We start from the raw sequence: 23042 nt of genomic DNA on the forward strand, positions 1-23042 counted from the left end.
GAACAATTTGAGCACAAAAATAAAATACAGATAAAATTAACAAATTAAACAGATTTATGAGGAACAGGGTATTTACACAGTTCCAAAGTACTTTCCCGCAAAATTTTATTAATCACAACAAAGAAAAGAGTTACTTTACAGTGAAGGAAACTAGCAGACGCTACCTTAATCAAGCAATCAAAGTGACTGTCATCAATAAGGGGGCAAAGTGAAATTGTGCACCACTTAACAGGAAGCAATGAGAAGAAGACAGCATTTCTTCTATGGTTTCCTGGCAAAGATATCTAATCTGAATATAATCATGCAGAAATATCAGAAAAATTCATACTGAGGGAACATTCCACAAAATAACTAGTTTATAATCTTCAAGAGAAGCAAGGTCATGAGCGTCAAAAGAAAAACTGTATAAATATTCGACTGAAGAAGTGAAAAGAGACAAAATTCAACCAAATGCATTATGTGATTTTGAGCTGGATCCTTTTGCTATAAAGGATGCATTTGGGATAACTGGCAAAACTTGACTGGAATATGAGATTTCTCTGGATGCATCAAAGCTGATTTCTTAGTTTTGACGGTAGTATCATAATTATGTGGGGGAATTTCCTTGTTTGTAGGGTCTAAATACCAAAATATTTGGGAATTACAGGGAATCAAATCAGCAACTTACTCATAAATGGTTCAGGAGTAAAAACATATTCCACTGTGCTTCCAGTTTCTCCATAAATCTGGGATTCCATAAGAAAATTATTAAGATAACTTTTAAAATTATTAAAGGTGCTAAAATGTGAATGTAAATCCACATGTATATAAAATAAACTCAAGTAGGTAAGGTTGATGCAAGTACCAAAAGGGACTATATAGTGTTATCTACACTGAAAACATATCTACCATTGTTCATTCTATGAAGAGCTGCTACACCTAATTAAGGCTGAATGCAAATGATGACAATAGTGAAACTTCACTTGTTCCAAATCTATTTCTTTTTTTTTTTAAGATTTTTTTTTTAATTTATTTATTTGACAGAGTGAGATCACAAGCAGGCAGAGAGGCAGTCAGAGAGAGAGGAGGAAGCAGGCTCCCCGCTGAGCAGAGAGCCCGATGCGGGGCTCGATCCCAGGACCCCGAGATCATGACCTGAGCCGAAGGCAGCGGCTTAACCCACTGAGCCACCCAGGCACCCCTCCAAATCTATTTCTTAAAAATAATTTCAAATAGGCAGTTAGGCTACCTGACTGGCTGAAATTCAAATACGATAGACTGATTATGTCCTTGCTAACCAGAAGAGTTATAAAAATGTTTAAATAAATAAAAATACTACCATAAATATATGCATTCTTGATCTAACAATAAACATTAGAAAATATGGAATAGTTGAAAATTTGAGGCCACTAACCAGACATCTCTTAACAGATTCCACTCTATTATATTGAAGTTTCTCTCTTTTTCTTCTACTCTCATGGGTATTATTGATCAAAAGATGTTCTGAAGAAGTGGCTAATACAACTGATTGAAATTTATGCAAAAATTTTTACTGAAAGTTCTAGGATTTTAGATGCATTTATCCCAAAATAGCAAAAATATCTCTTTGAAAACCAAAGCTCTCTTTTTTCTAAACTCTGTATAAATATCACCCATGTGAGAATTGCGATTTTATCCCAAATTGCTCTAAGAGAAAGAATGGATTCCAGGTTGCTTGGCTTCTGTTCTCCACTACCCTTGACCAAGGAATGACAAAGATTGATTTTTTTTTCTCAACTACACCTGTATGTGGTCTATATGACACTATAAACTATGCCAACAGATATATAAATCTCATTAATAACCCTGAACCATAAATCATTTTAATAGGTCCAACAGAAGCTGGGTTATAATTAAAATTTTAGTTTAGGGAACTTTTACATTAATATCTCAAGAGGAGTCCTGACAAAGGCAGGGAGCCTAGGGCTGCTACTTCCTCTGCTTTCGTAAGAAGAGGATATCTTGTAAGTGAAGGTTTTTCCAGTGTAGCATGTGATTTGCAAAGGCCCAAAAGGATATTATGTAGAGCTTAAAAGAAAACAATCCTTTCAATGCCATTTTATATAGTGGCCTGCAGGGTAGGTAAAAATCAAATAGAATCAACAGACTGTGGTCTTTTCCTTGAATAGTACTGTAGTCAGAATTTTTAATTCTTTTTCTGTCTGCAACCATCATAATTACTACCTATCTGTACTACTCATCATTACCTCTGATGAATTTCTGAATGGGGAAAAGGCATTTAATTAATATCTTTCACTTTGGGCTCTTGGGTAACTTAATTTGAAATCTTTCACTTTGGGCTCTTGGGTAACTTAATTTGAAGGTTCAATTTCATATAAATAAGGTTCCGTTATTTTTTTTTAAAGATTTTATTTATTTATTTGACAGAGAGAGATCACAAGTAGACAGAGAGGCAGGCAGAGAGAGAGGGAGAGAGGGAAGCAGGCTCCCTGCTGAGCAGAGAGCCCAATGCGGGACTCGATCCCAGGACCCTGAGATCATGACCTGAGCCGAAGGCAGCGGCTTAACCCACTGAGCCACCCAGGCGCCCAGGTTCTGTTATTTTTGATAGGTAGTGGGAATAAAATCTCTAAACTTTATTTTTTTTGTTTTGGGTTTTTTTTTTTGTCTGTTTATTGGTGTATATTAAGTATATAATATTATGTAAGTTTCAGGTATAAAACATTATAATTTCATATCCATATACACTATTAAGTGATCACCACTGTAAGCCCAGTTACTTTCTGTCACCATATAGCTGACCACCATCACCCATTTGGCCCACCCCCTCTTATGAACGCCTGCTTTCTGTATCCATGAGTTTATTTTTGTTCTATTTTGTTCATTAATTCTGTTTTTTTTAGATTCCATATATGAGTGAAATTATATGGTATCTTTTCTCCTTTGGGTTTATTTCACTAAGCATAATACCTTCAAGGTCCACCCATGTAGTTGTAAAATGTCAAGATTTCATTCTTTTTAAGGCTAAGCAGTATTCCATTGTAGATACAACGTGTCTTCTCCATCCATTTATCCATCAACGGACATTTAGGTTGTTTTCATTTCTTAACTATTGTAAATGATGCTGCAGTAAACACAAGGGTGCATATATCATCTCAATCAGCATTTTTGTATTCTTCAGATAATACCCAGAAGTGGAATAGTTGGATCCTACAGTAGTTGTTATTAATTTTCTGAGGAATCTCCATGCTGTTTTCCATCATGGCTGCACCAATTTACATTCCTACCAACAGCATATGAGTGCTCCCTTTTCCCCATATCCTCTCCAATAGTTACTATCTTTTTGATAACAGCCATTCTAACTAGTGAGGTGATCTCACTACAGTTTTGATTTGTATTTCCCAAATAATTAGTGATGCTGAACATCTTTTCATAAGCCTATTCTACCTTCAACTTTAGATTTAAAAAATCAAGGTGCATTAATATTTACATACTTGAAGCTGAAACCTAGGTAAGATTAGTACCAATTTTGGGCATAATTAAATCAAAATCATATCTGGATTAAATGTTTCAACTGTAGAAGAAAATGTTTAATCACATGAAGTACATTATCAGCTCAATTGCTTTAAAAAATCCAATTGTTTAAATCAACAAAATTAAAAGGCAGCCTATGGAATGGGAGAAGATATTTGCAAATTGCATATCGGATAAAAGATTAGTATCCAAAATTTATAAAGAGCTTATCAAACTCAACACCCAAAAAACAAATAATGCAGTTAAGAAATGGGCAGAAGACATGAACAGACACTTTTCCAAAGAAGACTTCAAGATGGCTAATGGGCACATGAGAAGATGCTCAACATCACTAATCATCAGAAAAAACAAATGAAAACCATGATGAGATACCACTTTAACCTGTCAGAAGGGTAAAACTAGCAACACAAGAAACAACAGGTGTTGAGGGGGATACAGGAAAAGGGGAACCCTCATGTATTATTGTTGGGAATGCAAACTGGTACAGCCACTCTGGAAAAACAGCATGGAGGTTGCTCAACAAGTTAAAAATAGAACTACCTTATGATCCAGAAATTGCACTACTAGGCATTTCCCCAAAGGATACAAAAATACAGATTTGAAGGGGTGCACCCAATGCTTATACCAACATTATCAACAACAGCCAAACTAGGGAGAGAACCCAAAAGTCCATCAACTGATGGATGGATAAAGATGTGGTGTATATGTATATACAATGAAATATTACTCAGCCATCAAAAAGAATGATATCTTGCCATTTGCAATGTAATGGGTGGAGTTGGAGTGTATTATGCTAAGTGAAATAACTCAGTCAGAGAAAAGACAAATATATGGTTTCACTCATATACAACAGAAAGAAAACAGATGTACATATGGGAAGGTGCAGCGGGGAAGGAAATAAATCTTAAGAGACTCTTAGAGAACAAACAGGGTTGATGGAGGGAGGTGGGCGGGAGGATGGCATATATGGGTGGAGAGGATTAAAAAGGGCACTTTTTGTGAAAAGGACTGGGTGCTGAATGTAAGTGATAAATCACTGAACTGTACTCCAGAAACCAATATTGCACTGCATGTTAAATGAGTAAAATTTAAATTTTAAAAAAATCAATTTTTAAAATCTATTTGTTTATTTTCTTTATGCTTTCTTTAACTATTTTATAAATTTGGTATTTTGATATATGGTTTGACCTTTTGGCTTAATTTAGAAAATAATCTCTCCAATTTGGTCCTTTTCAGGATCCCCTATCTTTGCACATTATTTTTGGCATGAAAATTTTGTCTAAAATTAATTCTTACCTGCCAACTGATATTATATTAAACATTTCATTATACTGTCTGAACATCAATTTAAAATTTTTGTCAGGGTCTGTCTGCATCCACTTGGGCTTCTACAGCAGAACACCATAAACTGGGTGGCTTATAAACAATAAACATCTATTTCTCACAGTTCTGGAAGTTGAAGTCCAAGTTCAGAATGCCAGCATAGTCAAGTGGAAGGAAGCTCTCTTCTGGGTTGCAGACTTCTGTATCCTCATGTGACCAAAGGGTCTAGGGAGCATCATGGCATCTCTTTTATAAAAGCAATTAATCTAATTCTTGAAGGCTCCACCTTGATGACTTAAGAATCCTCCACAGGATCCACCACCTAATACCTTCTCATTTGGCATTAGGATTTTAACATGCGAATTTGGAAGGGATACTAACAATCAGACCACATAGCAAGGTCTCAAAATTTAATTAGTTTCCAGAATGAGGTTTCAAGCACTCTCTTTTTTCTCTTCCTGTATCATCCTGGAAGTGGATGGGTCATGACTAGTATAGAGGGTTCTAATTCCTGTCCTTGCTCTGTAAGTATCTAAAGTATAAAATGGCAATTTCAGTTGTTATACAGTAGAAACCAGGAGAGCTGGATTTGAGCCTTCAACTTTCAAAACGTACTACTGGATAAATTATATAGTATCTTGTCCTCAATTGTTTCTAAGTACTACTATTCCCATTTTAGAAACTGAGAAACCTGAAGCTCAAAGAGGTTTAGTAATTTGCCCAAGGTCAGAAAGCTAATAAAACAGTTATGATTCAAAACTATATCTACCTGTCCTAAATACCTGTATATGGGTTTTTATAATTTTTTGTTCTATAATGACACCCTTAATTATTCTGTTTAATAGAAGGTTCTAATCCAAGTCATCCCAATTTTTGAAGTACTGAATACATTCTGTTCAGCTATGCCTTCATGTTTGATATCAGACAGCAGGACAATGTAAGATACAATTCTTTCAACAAATGTAAAATCTAGAATAAAATCACCAAAAACTGGAATTGATAATACAGAAAAGAGATTGCCCTTTTTTTTCCCTCCACTTATCTCCATATTTAAATCTTCCACTGGAAGTAGAACCTGTACTATATCAGAAGACGATGAATTGTTAGGGAAATTTGATTTCAAGTAACATGCTATAATCATTGGCCTAGTCACAGAAAAACAGCACAAAAGGTCATCTATATGAGGCTTTTCCTAAATTGGGTTCTAGGTGGAGAGCTGTTTTTCATATTGGAATAAATGTCTTGAATCAACCACTGAAATTTTCGTCAATCAGACAATGTCTCAGTTTCTATAAGTCCATAGTAATGTAATATTTCAAAGATTAAGGGTGAAAGGTAATGATTTAGGGACAAAGGTAGAGTGATAACATAGAATGAGAATCTGCACTTGTCCCAGGGACCATAGAGAAATTGCCAAAACACTACTCGACTCCAAGTGAGCCTAGGGGATTGAATATTGTAAGTAGCAAGGACTGGCTTACAAATGACTCATGTGCCAGATTCTTTGTTATAATGCATTATAAAAATCATTTACTACAGAATGATATGAAGAAAACAACCATGGAGACTATGAAAAGATCTGTTCTCACAACAAATATAATTACCAGTCCTTGGTGTCTTATATAAATTATAATTATTCACATATTTGTATATTACAATGAATATAAGCTCAGAAATGCAGTTTGTTTTGTAAAACTCCAATCAGATGGCAAATTGGTTACTGAAAAGGAACCCTGATTTATAAATTAAAATGTCAAGAAACATACTAAAACAAAAAGAAAAGAAAAAAAGTAACTAGGGGCACCTGGGTGGCTCAGTCAGGTGTCTGACTCTTGATTTCGTCTCAGGTCATGATCTCAGGGTTATGAGATGGACCCTGCATTAGGCTCCCCGCTCAGCAGTGAGTCTGCTTGAGATTCTCTCTCGTTTTCTCTCTCTCTCCCTCCCCTCCCCCATCACATGTGTGTTCTCTCTCTCTCTCTCTCTCTCTCTCTCAAATTAAATCTTAAAAAAAAAAAAAGGAACTAAAAATGAAGTTATTTCTCAAACAGGAATAGGCAGTATCCCAAACTATTTTCAGCCTCAGATAATAAACTGGTGAAAGCAAAAGTTCAATATGAAGAAAAGCCTTTTCACAGATTTAAGGAACATTTGATTAAAAAATAAAGAAAACTCCTCTGTGAACATGAAGGAGTCCACTTACTGGACAGAACTGTTAATTGATATGGAAAAAAAATCACAAACAGGTATTTTATACTCTAGGCAGAAATCTCAGCAACATAAAAACAATTTTTTTAAACAATTAGCGGTATGATTCTAATAAGAGGCAGGAACCATTCAGTGTGCCCCACATCTAGAAGGACTTAATACAAATCCAACTGAAAGGAAGGAAGAGAGGAAAAGAAAGAAGGAGGCAAGGAATGAATCCCATCTCTTCTTAATCATCCTGCTTCACCTTGTTCATTTTTTTTTTCCGAGAAACATTTTAGGAGACAGATCTTCCAATGATTTTCCAGACATACTACATTGCCTAGCCTAAGGGTATTAACAAAACAAACAAAAGCCAACCAAACAAAAAGCAGATAAGATGTAAGATGTAAAACTTCATTCTAGTCCTAGCTGGTTTGACATATGTGAAAACCATGAAAGGCTGCCTTATATCCTTCATCTGCACACAATCTACTATCTGGGACTCAAAAGTTTCCTCTAAGATCACTTACGGAAAACTTTACAAAGTAAATATCCCATAAAGTATAAGGCAATGAAGCTTTATCTGATAATTTATACCAAGTAGGAAAGCAGTCTTTCCCAACTGCCTCATTCCCAGAGAATTAGGAGACTGCACCCTGCCGGCAGCTTGGAGAATGAAAATAAAGGCAGGACTTGGCCTAGGCCCGGGACTCCTCTGCCACCTCCTGGACAATTCTCACTCCTACCAGGAGCTATTTATCAGGCCAGAGCCAGTAGGCTGCCAACCCCTGCTGAAGGCACTGATGCTCAGAGTGGAAGGCCTGCTCGCTGTGCTGACACTACACTTAATGATTCAAACATCTGGAAAACAACATTTCACAGTGACTCTCAGAACTTCCCTGATAAGCAATAACTCACATGCTGAGTACTGTGCATTAGGAGCACAACGGGAGTAGCAAAGTGATGTCCCTTAGAAGGTGCCACCAGAATTTAGTGCTTCGCTTTGAGACAAAGACTTTGGTTCTCAGAGGGGTGCCTTCAGGTAACAGACACTGCATCCCACCAAACTTCAATGAATTCCTTTAGAATTACAGGAAACAAGCCACATTATTTTTTTTAATTAACATAGAATGTATTACTTGTTTCAGGGGTACAGGTCTGTGAATCATCAGTCTTACACAATTCACAGCGCTCACCATAGCACATACCCTCCCCAGTGTCCATTACCCAGCCATCCCATCCCTCCCACCCCCCTCCACTCCAGCAACCCTCAGTTTGTTTCCTGAGATTAAGAGTTTCTTATGGTTTGTCTCCATCTTTGGTTTTGTCTTGTTTCATTTTTCCCTCCCTTCACCTATGATCCTCTGTCTTTTTTCTCAAATTCCTCATATCAGTGAGATCATATGATAATTGTCTTTCTCTGATTGACTAATTTCGCTTAACATAATACCCTCTAGTTCCATCTGTATCATCACAAATGGCAAGATTTCATTTTTTGATGGCTGAGTAATATTCCATTATATATATCTGCCACCTCTTCTTTATCCATTCACCTGTCGATGGACATCTGGGCTCTTTCCATAGTTTGGCTATTGTGGACATTGTTGCTATAAACATTCAGGTGCATCTGCCCCTTCTGATCACTACATTTGTATCTTTAGGGTAAATACCCAGTAATTAGGTATTTTCTGGGCCATAGGGTAGCTTTATATCAACTTTTTGAGGAACCTCCATACCGTTTTCCAGAGTGGCTGCACCAGCTTGCATTCTCACTAACAGCGTAGGAGGGTTCCCCTTTCTCTGCAACCTCACCAACACCTGTCGTTTCCTGACTGGAAACAGCCACATTTAAATCCTGGTCTATTTCCAGCTTGTTAATGCCAATGTAAGAATTTAAGTATTATTTTTAAATAATAGATATGTTTTAAATCACAAAAATACATAACAAGTCAAGTCACAGTGATGGACAGGTTATTATATTTCTAAAGAGGACACATATACATTTCTTCTTGAAATATTAAACTGCAAAGATATATTGCCCCTATTCATCTCTTGTTTACACTTCCTTCAAATTCCCAATTCTATTTCTTCCCCCAGCCCCTCACCCTCGGTACCACCAATACCACAAAGCAAGCACCAACAGGTTTTTTTTACAGTAAGTGGGCAGCTACTTATCTGTACTTTCTAGTGTTTCCATAATGATCATGTATTAGTTAGTTCAACAAACCCAGGGGGAAAGCGCTTTGGTAGAACTAGTTAGTTAAACCATCCTTATAAAAATTCCCCCTATTTGCATCACCAACTATGTTTATTATCTACCTTCTCTTTGGCTAGGACTTAACATCTTCCTTGTTAGGTCTGGCCTTGGATAAAAAGTGTGGTCCTGAAAGAGACTGCCACTTGCTACCTAGATTTGTGCTCTGTCACACACAGTCTTAGCTTTGAATTCTTCCCCATATTCACCAGACCTAACACCACAATACTATGTCACTCTTCTTTAAGTAAGTGATACTTACAGATAATTTAACTCTCTTGCTTTACTGACTGAATTCTGTTTTCCAATGTTGATTTGATGCATCCAAGCAGGCTAGGTACTGTGTGTGTGTGTGTGTGTGTGTGTGTGTGTGTGTGTATGAGAGAGAGACAGAGAGACTAAAGGACAAATGTATATTCAAGTACAAGGTAATGGTAACATGAGTGAAGTCTAATTTTATGTGAAAACAATGCCTTCTAAGGAGTAGTTAATGAGGACAAAAAGTCAAATCTCCTCATCTTTCTTTATTAAGGTATTTAGGACAGGAACAAAGGTCTCTGAACATAAATACTACTCAATAAGTATCATTGGCTTACCCCAACTGTGTAAGCACATAAGCATACACCACACTAAAATAAAATAAAGCTGATATCATAATGTTAATAATGGATATTTCTGAGGAGTAAAATTTTAAAAAACTATTTTTCTGCTTTTTTCTGCAACTGTTGTTTTTCCAATATTTTCCAATATTTCCTCATTAATTTTACTAGAAAAAATGACTAATACAAAGGAAAAAATGCCAGCAGCATCAATGCTAGGAAATTCACCTAAGCATGAAAACCTCTAACCTGCACAGTCAGCTGAGCTCAGCTCTAGAAATAATGATCTAGCTGAAGGCAGGAGGACAGCAGACTTAAGCCCCCACACTACACAGAATGCGGAATGAATCCTGTAGCTTTATGTTAGTGTGATGTGTTTGAGTAGAAAAGCAGCCTATGTCTAGGCCTTCCTTAATGTGTAGCATATTTTCATAATCACATGGACATGGCTTTTATTCTAATACAGATTAGCTGCCAAAAGCTGGGTCTGGCAACAGGCTTGAAACTAAAATGAACCTGACCATGGATATACTCCCTGTACCTATCCCAACAGAAGGCTGCTGCTCTAAAGCAAATGGAGACCGTAGAACATTAATGATGCCTTATTTATTCATTCATTTACTCACTGACTGCCCAATGCCAGGATATTTTAGGCTCTGGGAATATACTAGAAGAAAAATCGGACCATGTCATGTCCCATGTCGCTTACATTCTACTTGGAGATAGAGGCAATAAACCAAGAGATAAAGAAAAATGAAGAAGGGTGCTACTTTAAATAAGACAGGCAGTGAAGTTTTCTCTGACAAACTGACACTTAAACAGAAACTGAAAGAAGTTCAACAGTAAATCATATGAACATTTGAATAAAGATCACTAAGGGCAGAGGGAACAGTAGTTCGAACACTGAGATGGAGTCCTTCCAGTGCTGAAAGAAGAACAGCTGGAATACAGTGACTAGGGATAGAAAGCAGTTAGTCTGGAATCAGATAATACAAGGCCTTTAGGCTACAGTGAGGATTTTTTATTTTATTGAGTGTGATGGGAAATCATTAGAGGATTTTATTCAGAGGGTAACTGCATTTTTACACTTTAAATGGGTCCTTTCGACCACATGTGAAGTATAGCTAAATGGAAACAAGAATAGACACAAGGGGTAGAAGGACAAAGTAACAGTCCAGGCTAGAAATGAGGATGGCTTGAATGAAAGCTGATGACACTAGAAATGGACAGATGAAGTCAGATTCAGAATAAATTTCAAAGTGTAGAAGCAACAGTTTTGCTGACATGGGATGTGAAAGGAGGGTGACAACAAAATGTTTGACCTGTTACCATTTACTTGAAGAGATACACTGTGTTAGAAACAGATCTGGTATAGAAAAATCAAGGATTCAAGCCTGGATATGTCAGGTTTAGGACACAGAAATGGGTCTGAAGTTCAGGGGAAAGACTCAGGTCACAGAACCTAGGGAAACTTTAAGGATGGTAATTCAAAGACCACCTAGAAAGTGAATGTATCTGAAGAAAAGGAAATATCCAGGGTCAGAGTCCTGGGGTACTTCAACATTTAGAGTCAGAACAAGAGAGGACTGAAAGGCAGCAGCAATAAGACAGAGATTTCAGAAAAAAGATGTCTTCAAACCCAAATGAACAAAGTATCTAAGAGAATGCACTGTGAATACTACAATTATGTGAAGTTTCCTTGTCTTCTCTATGATCTCAGAGCCCAGCAGGAAAGACATTAGCTTATATCCAATTTAAGCTGTCCCATTCCTTTCAAATGTACGTAGTAGACTAGTGAGTATCATGCCATCCCATTACGGGTTAGTTTGTTTAGCCCTCTTGCTTCTTCCTCTTCTTCTCCAGTCTGTGTCACTAGCAAATGACAGTGGATTAAGTACAAGCTAGAGAGACCAGAGATTTTTCAGTCACACATCCTGAAAGCTGAGTTTGATTGTGAGCATGGTAATACAAAATTAAATTTAGGCATGTTATTATGATGCAGTGAAGAGAAAATGAGTCTCTCATGTAAGCAGGTCTCTTTTGTTCCAGCTCTGTGCAAAGGACCTCTTCTGTATTTGTTTATTTCCTTACTCTTTCACCCTATTCAGTTAAATTTATTTTTAGCTATTGTTGGACATCATTCAGGAGAGGCAAATACTAAGGACTATAATCGAGTACAACCCAAAGGTTCCAAAGAACAGCCTACTAAACACATCAGTGTCAAAGAAAAAGCACCTTTCCTCCTAGGATAATCAGATTCTCTCTTGCTAACTCCAGTAGCTTGTGAGTCTTCCTGACTTTAGTATTGACTGTAGGAATTATTGGTATTACTGTTACTGATTATAGTATAGACTAAAAAGAGCAGTATCACAAGTGTTCTTTATCAGACTTCACTGATAGTATTGACAATGTTAGTGGGACAAATCTATCAGGAATGTCACATGAATTAATATAGGTAGACAATACAAGTGTACACCTTTTAAATCAGTATCATGTATCTTTATTTCACAATGGAATTTATTATGCATCTTATAATAGTTCTTGGCCAGGATAGAGAAACTGAAGCACACAAGGGCATGCATTCGTTGTATGTGTATGGAAGATAGAGCTCAGTGCACTTAAAGAGGTGATTTACTGAACGGTGCCTGACTCCTTCACCCCAAACCCTGGCCTTCTTCCTCACATCCAGTTTTGAAAAAATGACTCATAAGAAGGAGACAGAAATCAAAGTTTCTCCCACATCTTCAGAAAATAAGGACCAAAACAGATTACCATATCCCCAGACCAATATCTTTTATGGTAAGATTTTACTGTTATAGCAGAAATAAGTTTTTCATGGGTAAATAAGTTTGGGGAATAGCTAAATTTATTTTTCTAAATTTTGTTGTGTTCATCATTTTCAATGTGTAATTATAAATATTTATTTTCTTACCTCAATCTATACACACATAGCTTTGTATTTTTTATAAAGGGTCCCCCAAATTGTATATACCCCAGTCTGCACCAAACCGTAAGTTCCCTGAGGTAAAATGTATTCATTAAAATCTCATAGCTGGAAAACGATTATATGTGGACTTTGAAGCTAGGGCTGTTTGGGCTCAAAGAGTTCTTTCTATATAGTACCATTACCACCTTCATCATTTAAACCTCAGTGCAAATGAATTTCATCTTGTCTTGAAAATAAGTAATTTTGAAAAGGAAAGAAAATCAATGAGGATTTTGGAGATAAGGATATTATTAAGCATATAAAAGAGGCTAGAAGTACCTAAAGATAACCTACTCCCACTTCACAATTTTGCCTAGATGTGTGCTATTAGTCTCATGTTATAGGGCTGGCTAAAAGAACTACTCATCAAGTCTACAACAGTATTTTGTCCTTACCCTTGCATTTCTAAAATTTGACTATGGTCTCACAATTAGCATGCCCATGTGACTGTCTGATTGAGAAAAAGAAAAAAAGTATACCTTTTGTTTATGGAAATCTATCTCAGAGGCACCAACCTACTTTTATTTTTGGATGCCTTGTATTATTGTGGTGGTTGTGCTACTGGTAAATGTATCCAGTAGCAATTTCATGACTTATGTCCCTAATTAATAAAATAAATAATTGAAGCTAGCATTAAGTATGCTAATAGGGCTACAAGATTATTTCCAAAACAATTATACCCGTAATGTAAAAAGGTTACAACAGGCAGACAGACAAGCCAATTATACTTGAGATTTGATTTTTTTTTTTTTTTTTTTTTGGAAGATTCACAGTAGCTCCACTATTAAAGCTGGTTGGAAAAGCCTTCCTCTGGGGACTATTTTCCTAATTCATTTCATACCATGCTAGCACCGACAAAGAAAAAAATGGACCAAAAGCACAAGGTTCTATAATAGAAGTAAACTTCAACACACCTAATACACAGTTAGGGCAATTGAACATTGTATTTTTTGCCAATAGCAAGCAACAGGCACCTTTTTGCTTTTATTAATGCAGCTCAGCTGATATGAACAGACAGAATTGAAAGAACTGAAAGTGCTTTATCATTTGCAGCCAAATTTCAATTTTCTCTTTCAAGTACAGTTGAATGCACTTTCTTTGCAACCCAAAGACAGAAGCTCTTGATTACTATTGCAAGAATAATCTCAGCCTTTGTGTGAAGAATATAGGGAAAATAAATAGTCCCTCTGGATGATGTGTCAGCTTATGAACTTACAAAACAAGATGTATTCTTAGAGGTAGGAAAATTAAATTAAGGTGAAATAGTACACCCGTTAAAATGACAACTGAAGGCTTATTTTTGTAGGCCATAGCTGGTTTCCCAATTGTCCTTTGTCCTTAGCTTCACCCCAGGGGCACAGACAATAGAACCAGAAACAAAGAGGGTCAAGACAGGGCCAAGTGTCTGGAAATACAGGGTCGTTCAGACTGTGGGCCCCACCATGTACTGCTAGCTTCTTTGTAAAATTGAGGTTCCGAGGTGCCTGGGTGGCTCAGTGCGTTAAGCCTCTGCCTTTGGATCGGGTCATGGTCTCAGGATCCTGGGATCAAGCCAAGCATTGGGCTCTCTGCTCAACAGGGGGCCTGCTTCCCCCACCACCACCCCTGCCTACCTCTCCGCCTACTTGTGATCTCTCTCTTTCTATCAAATAAATAAATAAAATCTAAAAAAAAAAAAAAAATTAAGGTTCCAACTTCCTTATCCCCTGACTTCCCCTACCACCAACTCTTATTTCAAGTCTTTAGTAAGAAAAGGAATTAATATCTCTCCATATTTCTTCTCATTGTCATCCTCATTAACACTATCAATCCAATGCCATCTCAGTTGGTGTCTGTAACAGAAGGCTGAGTATTCACCCTCCCATTTAGGAAAAGCTGTATTTCTTGGTGTTACTTTTATTTGATCCCCACTCAACAAACATCACCTGTGCTTCTGCTAAGAAACAGAGTAGTAACTGTCTGCAGTAGCAGAAGACATGATTTAGGAACCAGCCCATTTTTGTCCCTTCTCAAGTATTCTGTCTCCTCAAGGATAAATCCTATGGCAGCCAACTCAGCACTGCTCTCCCATCACCACACACTCCTACCACCCTCCACTGCTCAAATTTAATAGTTTACTCACAATTTATCTGACAAATCACGCTGCAATAATGAGTGATAGGGGTTTAATGTGCAAATTTACATGGATATAAGAGTTCAAGCTTCCCAATTTCACACCCCACCCCAACCTGGATAATACTTTAAACCGAGAGATGAATGAGGATGTCTCAGACCTCATTTTCTTTTACCTCACATCAAAATTTGATATAGCTAACATGTTGTATAAAGCCCTGACAGTTGGGTTTTCTGTTTTTTGTAATTCAAGTGCCTGACTTAAGTTCTGATTGCTGAGGCACAGGCTTCAAAGAACCATCCCCTTTGAAGATGATTTTGAGCAAACACACTGTCAGCCACAAAAGTAGATAAAGAGCCAGACCATGCCCTAGGGTTCTTCGTTTCAGAGATCTGGGCAGATTTCAGTAACTGTTCATTAGGGATGCTTGGTTTTTCTCTTCCTGCACTTTAATTCCCACTCATATATTGTAAATTCACCAACAAGCAGCTCCAACCTATAACCCCCACCTTCAATCCCAATAAAAGCAGAACCCCAGTCCCAAGCTATCTTCTTCCTTCCCTTCCTTCTACTTTCCCTCCTTCCCCTCCCCCAACTTGACCTTGCTGTGCAGCCCCAAGTGTGCCATGCAATTTACAAGACTTGTAAGTAATAAACCTTTTTCCAAAGCTTCCTGATGGTTACTGTAGAGAGCATCTGCAACCATAATAAGAACCACAAGGGCCAGTGAAGCCGAAACCCTGGTTATTGATAGGCTGTGACTGGCATACATCACCACCTTAATTCGACACTGCTATTTCTTCAGCTTCTCTAACTATATTGGCTATGTTCTCTGATCCTCATCTCTCTGTTTTTCCTAACTCTCTTTGAGCTATTTCTCTAAAATCTACTCTTTAGACTTATAACCCAGAAGGTTTACTCACTCCAGTAACAGCTATCACCTTTAGACTGCTGAATTCTTTTTTTTTTAAGATTTTATTTATTTATTTGACAGAGAGAGATCACAAGTAGACAGAGAGGCAGGCAGAGAGAGAGAGGGAAGCAGGCTCCCCTCTGAGCAGAGAGCCCGATGCGGGACTCGATCCCAGGACCCTGAGATCATGACCTGAGCCGAAGGCAGTGGCTTAACCCACTGAGCCACCCAGGCGCCCCTAGACTGCTGAATTCTAAACCTTTATCTTTTAACTAGAATTCCAGTAATACATGTTCAATGTCTATATAGAGATTTTTCTTCTTCTGGATATAGTCACTGTCCAACACCCAAATATGCATAAAAAAGAATTTGCTGCCTTCCTTTCCAAATTTATATTCTTTTTTTTCCAAATCCCGAAGTTACCTCTAAATTACCTATTCCTTCCATTCATAAATTAAGTGTAGAAAAACTGTTGATCCTTCTTTTGGACTCTCTGTTTCAAAGGCCAAAATTAAATTATATGTTCTCATCATTTATTGCTTAGGTTATTCCTGTATTTCCCTAATTGGTCTTCCTGACATAAATCTCTTTCCATTCAATTTACCAATGACCAATTTTCCTAAAATACTGTTGCTCATTCTTTTGCTTTCCTGTTTAAAAACTGTGATGGTTCTACATTGCCCAAAGCATATTATCTTAAACTCTTTGTTCTAACCTGATAGGTTCATTGCTGGTGGCATATCTCCTTCTGTTCCCTAATTATAGACATAACTAATGAATCACAGTGTACTTTAAAATTATCTTATAAAATAACGAAGAAGGGTTGTTCCATTGCTTCTTGTTGATTGATGTATGGCACTAGAAGAAAAAAGTTAACATGTATTCAAGAAACAACCTTAATTCATGTTAGTTTCCATACCTGATACGTTATCTTCTTTCTTTACTTCATATAAAAAGGTCCAACTCACGTGCCATATCTTTCACTAAATATTATCAATACTTCAACCTATACTGATCCTTCTTTTCCAACTACTACAGATCCACAACATTCTACATTGTACTTTATCTGAAGTAGCTTTGTCTTTCCAGTTAGATATTATAGTACCATATTTGAAAACCATCATAGTTTTAAACAGAAATTTAAAGGAATCTGAATCCTTACAAATAGAATCTAAAAGATGAGTTACAAAAGGCAGCAAATAAGTTATCTCCCAACTACTAGGTTTAGCTATTAGTAGAGAATGAAGTCTATATGCCGAGACTTAGAAGAAGTCTAAGAGACTTCCTCTAAGAGGAAGAGACTTAGAAGAAATCCATTTTTATAAAGCTCTGGAGAAAACAGAAACCCAAAGCACATACGTATATGTAATATATGTACATATACGTATGTGTGTGTGGGGGGTACTCTTTTACCAAGGAAGGTAAATAATTTGTGAGCTAAATAGCCTTCCAGAGGAAAATGCAGACTCCTCTCTGCAGATTTCAAGACTCATGACACCATCCAACCTAAATCTTAGAAACAGATTCATTTCAAAAGTGAAATAAATAAATATAAAAGTAATTTCCATTTTATTCTCTCTGCAACATGGATACAGGCATTTTAAATATCTTAAAATAATAAGCATGATTATTATTACAATGAGGATCATTTGTGGAGTATTTGCTATTCCCCAGATATAGTATTAATGTTTTATTCAGCAAAAATGATAAAAATTATATCATCTAGGGGCGATGGGTGGCTCAGTGGGTTAAAGCCTCTGCTTTCAGCTCAGATCATGATCTCAGGGTCCTGGAATCGAGCCCCACATTGGACTCTCTGCTCAGCAGGGAGCCTGCTTCCCCCTCTCTCTCTGCCTGCCTCTCTGCCTACCTGTGATCTCTGTCTGTCAAATAAATAAAACCTTTAAAAAAATTTTTAAAAATTATATCATCTATGTGTAGGAAAATGTAACATTCCTGGATTTTGTATTGTTCCTATCAAAAGTCCAAGCCTCCTGCAACATGAAAATGTATTTAAAGTTACCTAGAAAATAGTTTCATACATTACAGGACTAAATCTGTAGCCATTTCTTCCCCAAATTAGAGTGCTAGCTGCTCTGATCCAAAAGGATAATAAAACTTACCTTCCCCAAAGACAAAAGGTTACATTTGGGGATAGGTACCTTGGTTCTGGGTTAAAGTACTGGGTAGACTATTTCTAGGTATTTACATTTCAGGAAGGAATGAGACCCAGAACTTAAGAGACATCTCTAGATGTAAGACATACAGAGCTATCAGACTTCTGGGGAGATACTACTTACAGAGCAAAGTGTTATAGTTAGGAATCAGGCCCATAATGTTCCAAAGAGACTTTTTCAGGAAGGGAGAAGGACAGCTGCCTCCCTAACCATAATAAGCAGAGAAAAATTATTTTTTCACTTTCTTCACCTAGTGAGTAGAACAACTGATCTAGCTCTCATTGTGTCACCACAAAGGTAAGGCCAGAGGTAAGGGAGGTGGTGCTTCTATTATTAAAGAAAATCTGTCAGTGATACAAAGCACCTCATGTGTGCATTCAAAATAAAATAAATATGAAGATATCTAACAGAAATAAAACACTAAAAGCTCCCTAGAAAATGGGCAAAGAACATGAAAGCCAATCCACATAAAAAGAATTCAAATAGCCCTTCAACAAATGAAAAGATATTCAACTCATTCATCTTATTATTAAATAATAAACAAAAATTAAGACAACACTAAAAAAAATTTTTCATCTATCAGACTAGCAAAAACCTAAACATTTCTGTTGTTGAGGCTATGATGAAGCAGAATGAGAAATGGTAAGAGACTTATGGAATTTGGCAATATAGAAACAATACTACATATGCATTCATATCTTTGATTCAGCAGTTCAACTTCTAAGAATTTATACTCCAGATACACCTGCCAAGAATGACAAGTATATATATGTTTATTACCAGACTATTTCTAACTGCAGAAAAATGGAAGTCACCCTAGTGTCCACCAACAGGAGACTGTTTAAGTTAACTGTGACACATTCACATAACACTATTAATACCATGCAGCTGTCAAAAAGAATTAGAAGCTCTCTATATACTGGCATGACAATATGTCCAGAATATGCAGTTAAGTAAAAAACACAACACAACACAACAAAACAAAACAAACTAACCAAGGTGCAGACAGTGTATAAAGTTTGATTTCTTTTGTAGAGAAAGGGGAAAATTTAAGAAAATATATTCATGTTTGCATTTTAAAAAATGACTCAAGAGGCATATATAGTATAGGACCTACTAAATCATGTAACTAGTCTAACTTGAGCCAGACTGCCTGGGTCTGGTCTCTGCCACTTACAAATCAATTAATATCTTTGGGCCTGTCTATAAAATGGGTATTATAGGAATTCTTACATAATAGGGCTGATACAAAAAATAAATGAGTTAACATTTGCAAAATACATAGAACAGTACTGGGCACTTATTAAGTACTACAGAATAAGTAAAATTTGTTAGATAAGTTAAACATGAAGTAGAAGATTTGTCAATGTACAGTTTTTTTAATATCACTTCAGTTTTTGAACTATTCTTGAGTTTTGGATCTATGGTTCAAAAACAATAGTAAATGAGTATACAAACTTAACAAAATTGGCCCCACACCCACAAAGTTTAAATAAAAGCCATTCTCAGATCTTAGATTAGTTATTCCCAAAAACACTGTTCTTAGAAACCAGAATTGAATGGCATCTAAAGGAATAAAGGACCTCGAAATACTGTTAGTTTCAGCTTCACTAGGATGCTTGTCAGTTTGTGTGAGTAGCAGACTCCAGAAAATTTCTATTAAAACATTAATTCTGACACTATAGATTCATCATATCTAGGAACGAAATGCACTTAGCATACTGCTGTTTCTCTCACAGAATGACACTTGAAACATCCCTGCCTTCCAGAAAAGTTTAAAAACGTACAACCAGAATCACCAAATTTTACCTGGAGCACAATATTTTCCTCTGCAACATATTTTAAAAACCTCCGCATCTCCATTCCCTCCTTTAACCCCTAGTTTCTGGCACTCTGGTGCTGCTGGAAGTAGACTCTATCTTGTGAAATAAGGGCTACTGTCTTCTGGAAGCAGATATTTTCAATCCTATACCACGAGTGGCTCTTTCCACCACCTCTTGTTATGGAATTGCAAAGCTAGTGAAGTCTGCATCTTAAGAGAGGGTTTCTCTCTTATCCCATTTGTCTCGGCTGGCAAATCACTCTCAGTTCAGATTCCTGAACTGAAGCTGCAATTGATGCTTCTTGAAGCCCGAGCCCCTAGAGGCCCAATAAGAACTAATACCTCTTCCATGTTCTCCTCCAGGAACTGTCTTTCATCACTGAATTGTTCAGACCTTGAATAGCATTTTTTTCTGCTACCTATTTTTCTGTAGCAATGAACCCTGCCTCTAGTTTTTATTTTCTTCTCTTCTACACTTTTCAGCAAGTTCTAACTTTTTAACTATTTAATCTGTTTAGAAAGTTAAATCGGTTAAGTCTAACTGCTTAAGCTATTATTAATTTGGTCTCTTCTCCAAAACACAGAGAATTATTGTTGATTGCTAGAACTGAGTACTTGCCTTCCTTTTTATCTCTTTTGGACATTAGGGGGGTTTTTCCTAAAATATTCCTCTATTTCTTAAATTCCAAAATCATCTCTATCAACAATAATGAAATCACTCAATTCTGAGTTTTCTTAAAGCATCTACTCCTTAAAAATATATATATATATTTTTTTTCTCCTCCATTCCCCTGGGATGCGTAATTCCACACAGAAACTTTTCTCCAATTTCTAAGATGCTCTTCTAATGCCTTTTATATCACCCCTTATCTGTGACCTCTCGTTTCCTGTTTCCTGACTCTTTTTGAAGGAATCATTCCATTTGAGATCCTACCTCCTTCTCTTTTTAATTAATTTTAGACCTAGGCCCTTATTTCAATGTAATAACAACTGAACACCTCTCCCTTTTCCAATACTCTGTTGATGAGAATTTAGATCCCCTTGAATTCCCATTTCTCTCTCACAGAAATCTACCTGAACTTCGAATTATTTTCTGTCACCTTTGTCAAGTTCGTCCCCTAGTTTCTCTAGCTCTTTTCTAAAAGAGTTTTATTCCCTCCAGCAAATTTTTTTTTTCTTTTGTTTCCAGGCTTCCATAACTCTGTATGAACCTGAAGCACAAGTTTTAAACTACTCTAACACCTTAAACTTCAAAGCAAGATCAATGATTAGAGCCAGAGCATTCCAAGAACAAGCCTTTTTTTTGTTTTCCAAGCCACTGGTTTTGCAATATTTTATTAACTTGTTTTCATTCTCAATTTAAGAAGGTATATGCTCTTTAGAGAAAGGGCCCCAATCCTTCTTTAATTTAATATCCATCAACCTCCTACTATGAGTTTGAATCTCAACAATCAAAAATCACTGTCAGACCATACAGAATTATCAAATTCAGAGCCACCTGAAATCAAAAGTTAAGAGCAACTTTTAAACCTATAGACAGGTCATATGACCCCTAGATCTGTCCTTCCCACACTCCTTCCCTTGACTCTGAAGCGCGGGGGGGGGGGGGGGGGGGGGCCTTAAAACAACAACATAACAGTGGATCAAAGAAGAAATTTCTAGGCCACCAGCCTAGGCCTGGCACTAAATATTTCCAGCAGGCACAGCTGGATATAGTAGAAACAATGACACCTAAAAAAAGGCTGGTACTTAAAAACACTTGCTTTATAACCGAAACTTTGTCTCTGACAAGGCTACTTAGAAAAAAATTGTGTATTCAGAATTTAAGGTCAAGCAGTAGCAACTGTTTGACTAGGATTCTGTCATAAGGATGTCTCAGCACTGCTAGTCTGAGTCCCCCAAAGGCTGCCTGCCTTTGCTTACTGCCGAAAGCATGCGGACTTGCCTCCGTACCAAAGGGTGCTTATCTTTATAAAACCGGCCACCCTCCCGTGGAAAAACGGCTGTAAGCTGTAACAATCCACCACTACCGAAAATACGTAGTTAGTGCCTCACCGAACATCATCAAAGCTCAACATCTCCCATTTGAGCCATGCCAGGAGCATGCCCACACGAAGCCTTCTCCACACTCTACAACACAGAATTCCTCTTTCTCACTTTCTCTTTACTCCCACCCTATACCCCGGATGTTGGGGTGTAAAGAGAGTCCGACTCATAACGTCTTTTACCCTGAGAGAAATAAGAGCGAAACGGTAGGCAAACCAAAACATCCCTATATCACTGCTAAAGAAAATATTGAAGACCATGGCTTACCCCAGCCTTAGACTTACCAACGAGGCCACAGATGGCACCCAACGGACGACCGCGCACAGGTGAATCCGTCCCAGCAACGTACAGCCTGGAGGGGCGGAGCTAAGTGGGCACGTCCTCTGGGCAACTCTTCCCTAAGAGAAAAGGAAGGGGCGGGTCACAAAGCCAACCCAGTTGGTCACAAGGGGACTCTGAGTTGCATGTAACCCCAAAGCGATCTACAAGTCTGTTGTTGTGTATCTCACCTCCTCAAGATGCCAACCGTATGTGTGGACAATACATTATATGGTAACCATAGAATACATTGTCCAAACTAGGCAACTAGGAGAAAATAAAATTAATTAAAGTTATAAATTTTGTATTGGTGGACTTAGAGTACAATTCAAAATTCATTTCGTAAAATGAGATTACTTCTAAAAATTAAAATAAGTACATTGAAGCAAAAACTTTAAAAATGCCTTTGTATTAATATGGACACTGAAAATAATGGAATAATAATTCTTGGCACATATTAATGTACTTTAGAGTTTCAGCTTTAATTGTCTATAATACTGGGTCACTAATATTTTTCTGAAGACTACATTTTTAATATGGCATTGTTTTTCATTTTTAATTGTTTTCTCAAATATGTACTTTATGTTTGATACATGGGAAATTTTGACACCTTCAATTTGCTCTTCTCTGTAGACTCTATTTTATATTAATAAAATAAGCTAAGAAATTAAAAAGAACATATCATTTCTACTTTTTCATACTGATGTATAAATTTCTCAGCCCAAATATTTTCACAAGTACTGTCATTTTTGCCTCTATTCAGAGCACCAGTCTTCAGCAAATATTTG

The 23042-nt window shown here is 37.0% G+C and overlaps 1 protein-coding gene across 3 annotated transcripts in view; it reads right to left on the reverse strand.

The window, feature by feature from the left end:
- The window catches only part of LOC125094364 (cytochrome c oxidase subunit 7B2, mitochondrial), a 169557-nt gene extending 147218 nt beyond the window's left edge, over positions 1-22339 (reverse strand). For all 3 annotated transcript variants that reach the window (XM_047719959.1, XM_047719958.1, XM_047719957.1), the window contains exon 1: positions 22204-22339. The gene's annotated coding sequence lies outside the window, so the exon portion shown is untranslated. The remainder of the gene's footprint in view (positions 1-22203) is intronic.
- Positions 22340-23042: the final 703 nt, after the last annotated feature.

This window comes from Lutra lutra, chromosome 2, assembly GCF_902655055.1.
Source record: "Lutra lutra chromosome 2, mLutLut1.2, whole genome shotgun sequence".
In the NCBI taxonomy this organism is placed as follows: Eukaryota; Metazoa; Chordata; class Mammalia; order Carnivora; family Mustelidae; genus Lutra; species Lutra lutra.